This window comes from Salvelinus namaycush, unplaced genomic scaffold, assembly GCF_016432855.1.
Source record: "Salvelinus namaycush isolate Seneca unplaced genomic scaffold, SaNama_1.0 Scaffold299, whole genome shotgun sequence".
In the NCBI taxonomy this organism is placed as follows: Eukaryota; Metazoa; Chordata; class Actinopteri; order Salmoniformes; family Salmonidae; genus Salvelinus; species Salvelinus namaycush.
Genome location: NW_024059885.1, coordinates 203,464 through 212,500, shown reverse-complemented (window position 1 = coordinate 212,500; position 9,037 = coordinate 203,464). Strand labels below are relative to the sequence as shown.

At 47.3% G+C, this 9,037-nt stretch overlaps 1 pseudogene; it reads right to left on the bottom strand.

The window, feature by feature from the left end:
- LOC120039770 overlaps positions 1-9,037 on the bottom strand; it is a 44,091-nt pseudogene that overhangs the window by 4,097 nt on the left and 30,957 nt on the right.

The following is a 9,037-nucleotide window of genomic DNA, read 5'->3' as shown; positions in this document are numbered from 1 at the left end:
TTGTTTACTCACGTCAAAGTACTGTCCCTCCAGGAAGGGGTTGATGCTGATCTCTCTCTCCTCCGTGCCCCAGCTCCCACCAATCAAACTGTTTCTCACCACCTCTTTCACCTGTAGACGAGGGTTCAGGTGGAACACTATGTCCCCTGAGCTGCCCACTTTGAAGTTAATAGAGAACCTGCAACACACAGAACCCCAACACAGAGTTATTCATGTTGACCCGGCAACACACAGAACCCCAACACAGAGTTATTCATGTTGACCCGGCAACACACAGAACCCCACCACAGAGTTATTCATGTTGACCCGGCAACACACAGAACCCCACCACAGAGTTATTCATGTTGACCCGGCAACACACAGAACCCCAACACAGAGTTATTCATGTTGACCCGGCAACACACAGAACCCCAACACAGAGTTATTCATGTTGACCCGGCAACACACAGAACCCCAACACAGAGTTATTCATGTTGACCCGGCAACACACAGAACCCCACCACAGAGTTATTCATGTTGACCCGGCAACACACAGAACCCCACCACAGAGTTATTCATGTTGACCCGGCAACACACAGAACCCCAACACAGAGTTATTCATGTTGACCCGGCAACACACAGAGTTATTCATGTTGACCCGGCAACACACAGAACCCCAACACAGAGTTATTCATGTTGACCCGGCAACACACAGAGTTATTCATGTGGACCCGGCAACACACAGAACCCCACCACAGAGTTATTCATGTTGACCCGGCAACACACAGAACCCCAACACAGAGTTATTCATGTTGACCCGGCAACACACAGAGTTATTCATGTAGACCCGGCAACACACAGAACCCCAACACAGAGTTATTCATGTTGACCCGGCAACACACAGAACCCCACCACAGAGTTATTCATGTTGACCCGGCAACACACAGAACCCCACCACAGAGTTATTCATGTTGACCCGGCAACACACAGAACCCCAACACAGAGTTATTCATGTTGACCCGGCAACACACAGAACCCCAACACAGAGTTATTCATGTTGACCCGGCAACACACAGAGTTATTCATGTAGACCCGGCAACACACAGAACCCCAACACAGAGTTATTCATGTAGACCCGGCAACACACAGAACCCCAACACAGAGTTATTCATGTGGACCCGGCAACACACAGAACCCCAACACAGAGTTATTCATGTTGACCCGGCAACACACAGAACCCCAACACAGAGTTATTCATGTTGACCCGGCAACACACAGAACCCCAACACAGAGTTATTCATGTTGACCCGGCAACACACAGAACCCCACCACAGAGTTATTCATGTGGACCTAGCTTTCACCTGGATTCACCTGGTCAGTCTATGTCATGGAAAGCACAGATGTTGTCAATGCTTTGTATTTTGTATACTCATTGTATTTTAGTGTTTAATTGTCCATATAACATATTTAAATGTTACATTTTTTCTTCCACTTTGACATTACAGAGTATTTTGTGTAGATTGTTGACAACAAAAAAAAGGAACATTTTGTAATGCTATCCTTGTGGGGACCAAAGAATTGATTCCCATCCAAAATCCAAATTTCTCTAACCCTAAATCTAACCTTAACCTAAGCATAACCCTAACTCCTAACCGTAATATTAATTCTAACCCTAAACCTAAAATATCATTTTTCCTCGTGGGGACTGGCAAAATGTACCCACTTGTCCAATTATTCCTTGATTTAATTTTCTTCTGAGGACTTCTGGTACCACACGCACACGCACACACACACACAGTATGTTAAATGGTGCCCACCAACCTCTTAGCTCTGTAGGGTTAGGGGTTAGAGTATAGGGGCTAGGGTACTACAGACTTGATAGCTCCTGTGGCACCATGCCTCTGATGGGTTAGGGGATAGGGGATAGGGGTTAGGGTATAGGGGTTAGGGTACTACAGACCCGTTTGCTCCTAGAGGCACCATGCCTCTGATGACGATGGTCTTCTTCGGAGACATCCCTCCTGGAATCATGCTGGAGTACGGGACAGACTGATACACATAGGACAGGAGTCAGTTCACTGGCAGCATGTAGTGTATACTGTATGTATGTATACTTAGGACAAAACAAATCTATCCTGACTCACAGAGATGCTACTTACAGGTTTGAATATTGTCTGTCCATCCATGACCGGTAGGTTTCCCTGTGGACAGAGTGTCAGTGTCAGAGAACGGAACAGGGGCCATCAGTAGCCTTTTTTGAAGTAGCCATCAGTAGCCTCTTTTGAAGTCAGACTTACACCCATGTCACCTGGGGATCCACCCTGATACAACAAGATATCACTCTGAAGTGGTACGGACAAACGTCTAATTTTGATTTAATTAATTTCCCGTCAGAGAACGTGTCAGAGAACGGAACAGGGGCCTCTTCTGAAGTAGCCATCAGTAGCCTCTTCTGAAGTAGCCATCAGTAGCCTCTTTTGAAGTCAGACTTACACCCATGTCACCTGGGGATCCACCCTGATACAACAAGATATCACTGTCTAATGTCGAAATCTGAAGTGGAACGGACAAACGTCTATTTTTGATTTAATTAATTTCCCGAGTGGTTAAGGTTAGGGCTCAGGTTTTGGTATAGAGTTAAACATAAACAACACTATTACTATGAAGTAGGCTAACGGCTTGCTCTGGAGTTGTTGTCAGCAATGGCCAAGTGGAGCCAAGCTGTGAGCTATGGTTCAGAGAGTTGTGGGTTCAACCCCAATGTGAGGTAGTCTTTTTTTTTGTGAGGCACCGAATCAGGCAAATGTCTAACATCGCCGTCTAAATGTACGGATCCCCCTGTCTGATAATACAAAATGTCTAACATCGCTGTCTAAATGTACGGATCCCCCTGTCTGATAAGACAAACGTCTAACATCGCTGTCTAAATGTAGGGATCCCCCTGTCTGATAATACAAAATGTCTAACATCGCTGTCTAAATGTAAGGACCCCTGTCTGATAATACAAAACGTCTAACATCGCTGTCTAAATGTAAGGATCCCCCTGTCTGATAATACAAAATGTCTAACATCGCTGTCTAAATGTACGGATCCCCCTGTCTGATAATACAAAAGTCTAACATCGCTGTCTAAATGTACGGATCGCCCTGTCTGATAATACAAAACGTCTAACATCGCTGTCTAAATGTAAGGATCCCCCTGTCTGATAATACAAAACGTCTAACATCGCCGTCTAAATGTAAGGATCCCCCTGTCTGATGAGACAAAATGTCTAACATCGCTGTCTAAATGTACGGATCCCCCTGTCTGATAATACAAAACGTCTAACATCGCCGTCTAAATGTAAGGATCCCCCTGTCTGATAATACAAAATGTCTAACATCGCTGTCTAAATGTACGGATCGCCCTGTCTGATAAGACAAACGTCTAACATCGCTGTCTAAATGTACGGATCCCCCTGTCTGATAATACAAAATGTCTAACATCGCTGTCTAAATGTACGGATCCCCCTGTCTGATAATACAAAATGTCTAACATCGCTGTCTAAATGTACGGATCGCCCTGTCTGATAAGACAAATGTCTAACATCGCTGTCTAAATGTACGGATCCCCCTGTCTGATAAGACAAACGTCTAACATCGCTGTCTAAATGTACGGATCCCCCTGTCTGATAATACAAAATGTCTAACATCGCTGTCTAAATGTACGGATCCCCCTGTCTGATAATACAAAAGTCTAACATCGCTGTCTAAATGTACGGATCCCCCTGTCTGATAATACAAAACGTCTAACATCGCCGTCTAAATGTAAGGATCCCCCTGTCTGATAATACAAAATGTCTAACATCGCCGTCTAAATGTACGGATCGCCCTGTCTGATAAGACAAACGTCTAACATCGCTGTCTAAATGTACGGATCCCCCTGTCTGATAATACAAAACGTCTAACATCGCCGTCTAAATGTAAGGATCCCCTTGTCTGATAATACAAAATGTCTAACATCGCTGTCTAAATGTAAGGATCCCCCTGTCTGATAATACAAAATGTCTAACATCGCTGTCTAAATGTACGGATCCCCCTGTCTGATAATACAAAATGTCTAACATCGCTGTCTAAATGTACGGATCCCCCTGTCTGATAATACAAAACGTCTAACATCGCCGTCTAAATGTACGGATCGCCCTGTCTGATAAGACAAACGTCTAACATCGCTGTCTAAATGTACGGATCGCCCTGTCTGATAATACAAACTGTCTAACATCGCTGTCTAAATGTACGGATCCCCCTGTCTGATAATACAAAATGTCTAACATCGCCGTCTAAATGTACGGATCCCCCTGTCTGATAATACAAAATGTCTAACATCGCTGTCTAAATGTACGGATCCCCCTGTCTGATAATACAAAAGTCTAACATCGCTGTCTAAATGTACGGATCCCCCTGTCTGATAATACAAAACGTCTAACATCGCCGTCTAAATGTACGGATCCCCCTGTCTGATAATACAAAACGTCTAACATCGCTGTCTAAATGTACGGATCGCCCTGTCTGATAAGACAAACGTCTAACATCGCTGTCTAAATGTACGGATCCCCCTGTCTGATAATACAAAATGTCTAACATCGCTGTCTAAATGTACGGATCCCCCTGTCTGATAATACAAAACGTCTAACATCGCTGTCTAAATGTACGGATCGCCCTGTCTGATAAGACAAACGTCTAACATCGCTGTCTAAATGTACGGATCCCCCTGTCTGATAATACAAAATGTCTAACATCGCTGTCTAAATGTACGGATCCCCCTGTCTGATAATACAAAATGTCTAACATCGCTGTCTAAATGTAAGGATCCCCCTGTCTGATAGGCACTACAAATTATTTCCCTTTATTTAACTAGGCAAGTCAGTTAAGAACAAATTCTTATTTACAATGACGGCCTAGGAACAGTGGGTTAACTGCCTTGTTCAGGGGCAGAACGACAGATTTTTACCTTGTCAGCTCGGGGATTTGATCTTGCAACCTTTACGGTTACTAGTCCAACGCTCTAACCACTAACCTACCTGCCTCCCCAAATCCATGTAATGGTATTTGTTGAAACAGATACACCACCTACCAACTTACCCCGATTTGATCACCTGCAGGATTTCCTCCCTGTTGACGGTAGGAAACATACCAAATGTTATTCCGAGTTTATGACACACTAAGAAACACATTCATGAGTATATATATTGCTATGTACAGTCACCCCACAATTAATTAATTATACTTTTTTTTATTTCCTCCTGTCTCATCCTATGTTTTGTTTGCAACTGCCACTCAAAGCTTTGAACCAATGAATTAACATACACATGACAGACAATAAAGCAATTATCTTCCCTGTAGGATTTGGGAAGGGTACGCTGACCCTAGATTTGTGGGTAACAGAAATCATCTTCTTCTCTGAGGTGTGTTTACATACTGCTCCCCCTCCCTACCCCAGCCCCTACTCCCTTCCCCTACCCCAGCCCCAGGCCCCAGCCCCTACTCCCTGCTCCAGCCCCTACCCCTGCTCCCTCTCCCTACCCCAGCCCCTACCCCAGGCCCTAGCCCCTACTCTCTTCCCCTGCCCCAGCCTCTACCCCTTGACCCTACCCCACTTTCCCCAGCCCCTGTGCCCCTTCCCCAGCCCCTTCCCCTTGCCCCCTTTCCCCAGCCCCTACCCCTGTTCCCTGCCCCAGCCCCTACCAGCCTGCTCCTGTTCCCTGCCCCTACACCCTACACCCTTCCCCTGCCCCTACCCCCCTGCCCCAGCCCCATACCCCCCTGCCCCTACCCCCTGCCCATATCCCCCTTCCCCTGCCCCTACCCCATACCCCCCAGCCCCCTACCCCCCTGCCCCTACCCCCCTGCCCATATCCCCCTTCCCCAGCCCCATACCCCCTGCCCCTACCCCCCTGCCCATATCCCCCTTCCCCAGCCCCATACCCCCTGCCCCATACCCCCCTGCCCCTACCCCCCTGCTCCAGTCTCACCCCGATGACGTTGATGGTCTGGATGGAAACGTCGCCTCCTATCTGCAGGGCGTTGACTCTCTCGACTGGAATACGATAGTTGAACGTATGAAGGTCTTGTCCGTTCACTGTCACCTACGACAAGAAAACACATCAACAATGGTCTAACTCTAACCCATACACAACTTTGGTCTAACCCTAACCCATACACAACTATGGTCTAACCCTAACCCATGCACAACTAATCTAACCCTAACCCATACACAACTAATCTAACCCTAACCCATACACAACTAATCTAACCCTAATCCATACACAACTATAGTCTAGAATTATAGAGCAGAGATTCTCAAACCTTTTGGGGCCAGAGACCCCTTTTGTGATGGCAAATTCATCAGGGACCCCCACAAAGAGTTTTACTATGACTTTGGCAGTGCACGGCCGAACGAACCAGTGTCTTGGGAAAGAACATTATGAAGGCCTATTGGCATCGGAGAGAACATTATGAAGGCCTGTTGGCATCGGAGAGAACATTATCAAGCCCTGTTGGCATCAGAGAGAACATTATGAAGGCCTATTGGCATCGGAGAGAACATTATGAAGGCCTGTTGGCATCGGAGAGAATATTATGAAGGCCTGTTGGCATCGGAGAGAACATTATGAAGGCCTGTTGGCATCGGAGAGAACATTATGAAGGCCTGTTGGCATCGGAGAGAACATTATGAAGGCCAGCCTATTGGCATCGGAGAGAACATTATGAAGGTCTATTGGCATCGGAGAGAACATTATGAAGGCCTATTGGCATCGGAGAGAACATTATGAAGGCCTGTTGGCATCGGAGAGAACATTATGAAGGCCTGTTGGCATCGGAGAGAACATTATGAAGGCCTATTGGCATCGGAGAGAACATTATGAAGGCCTGTTGGCATCGGAGAGAACATTATGAAGGCCTGTTGGCATCGGAGAGAACATTATGAAGGCCTGTTGGCATCGGAGAGAACATTATCAAGCCCTGTTGGCATCGGAGAGAACATTATGAAGGCCTATTGGCATCGGAGAGAACATTATGAAGGCCTGTTGGCATCAGAGAGAACATTATGAAGGCCTATTGGCATCGGAGAGAACATTATGAAGGCCTGTTGGCATCGGAGAGAACATTATGAAGGCCTATTGGCATCGGAGAGAACATTATGAAGGCCTATTGGCATCGGAGAGAACATTATGAAGGCCTATTGGCATCGGAGAGAACATTATGAAGGCCTGTTGGCATCGGAGAGAACATTATGAAGGCCTGTTGGCATCGGAGAGAACATTATGAAGGCCTATTGGCATCGGAGAGAACATTATGAAGGCCTGTTGGCATCGGAGAGAACATTATGAAGGCCTATTGGCATCGGAGAGAACATTATGAAGGCCTGTTGGCATCGGAGAGAACATTATGAAGGCCTGTTGGCATCGGAGAGAACATTATGAAGGCCTGTTGGCATCGGAGAGAACATTATGAAGGCCTATTGGCATCGGAGAGAACATTATGAAGGCCTGTTGGCATCGGAGAGAACATTATGAAGGCCAGCCTATTGGCATCGGAGAGAACATTATGAAGGCCTGTTGGCATCGGAGAGAACATTATGAAGGCCTATTGGCATCGGAGAGAACATTATGAAGGCCTATTGGCATCGGAGAGAACATTATGAAGGCCTATTGGCATCGGAGAGAACATTATGAAGGCCTATTGGCATCGGAGAGAACATTATGAAGGCCTGTTGGCATCGGAGAGAACATTATGAAGGCCAGCCTATTGGCATCGGAGAGAACATTATGAAGGCCTGTTGGCATCGGAGAGAACATTATGAAGGCCTATTGGCATCGGAGAGAACATTATGAAGGCCTATTGGCATCGGAGAGAACATTATGAAGGCCTATTGGCATCGGAGAGAACATTATGAAGGCCTATTGGCATCGGAGAGAACATTATGAAGGCCTGTTGGCATCGGAGAGAACATTATGAAGGCCTATTGGCATCGGAGAGAACATTATGAAGGCCTGTTGGCATCGGAGAGAACATTATGAAGGCCTGTTGGCATCGGAGAGAACATTATGAAGGCCTATTGGCATCGGAGAGAACATTATGAAGGCCTGTTGGCATCGGAGAGAACATTATGAAGGCCTGTTGGCATCGGAGAGAACATTATGAAGGCCTATTGGCATCGGAGAGAACATTATGAAGGCCTGTTGGCATCGGAGAGAACATTTTACAGTTCAAACTATTTTCCGCAAACCTACACAGTGTGTTATGGGGCAGAGTGTCACGTCCTCACCATAGTGTTACGGGGCAGAGTGTCACGCCCTCACCATAGTGTTACGGGGCAGAGTGTCACGCCCTCACCATAGTGTTACGGGGCAGAGTGTCACGCCCTCACCATAGTGTTACGGGGCAGAGTGTCACGCCCTCACCATAGTGTTATGGGACAGAGTGTCACGCCCTCACCATAGTGTTATGGGGCAGAGTGTCACGCCCTCACCACAGTGTTATGGGGCAGGGTGTCACGCCCTCACCATAGTGTTATGGGGCAGAGTGTCACGCCCTCACCATAGTGTTACGGGGCAGAGTGTCACGCCCTCACCACAGTGTTATGGGGCAGAGTGTCACGCCCTCACCATAGTGTTACGGGGCAGAGTGTCACGCCCTCACCATAGTGTTACGGGGCAGAGTGTCACGCCCTCACCATAGTGTTACGGGGCAGAGTGTCACGCCCTCACCATAGTGTTACGGGGCAGAGTGTCACGCCCTCACCACAGTGTTATGGGGCAGAGTGTCACGCCCTCACCATAGTGTTACGGGGCAGAGTGTCACGCCCTCACCATAGTGTTATGGGGCAGGGTGTCACGCCCTCACCATAGTGTTACGGGGCAGAGTGTCACGCCCTCACCACAGTGTTATGGGGCAGAGTGTCACGCCCTCACCATAGTGTTACGGGGCAGAGTGTCACGCCCTCACCATAGTGTTATGGGGCAGGGTGTCACGCCCTCACCATAGTGTTACGGGGCAGAGTGTCACGCCCTCACCAT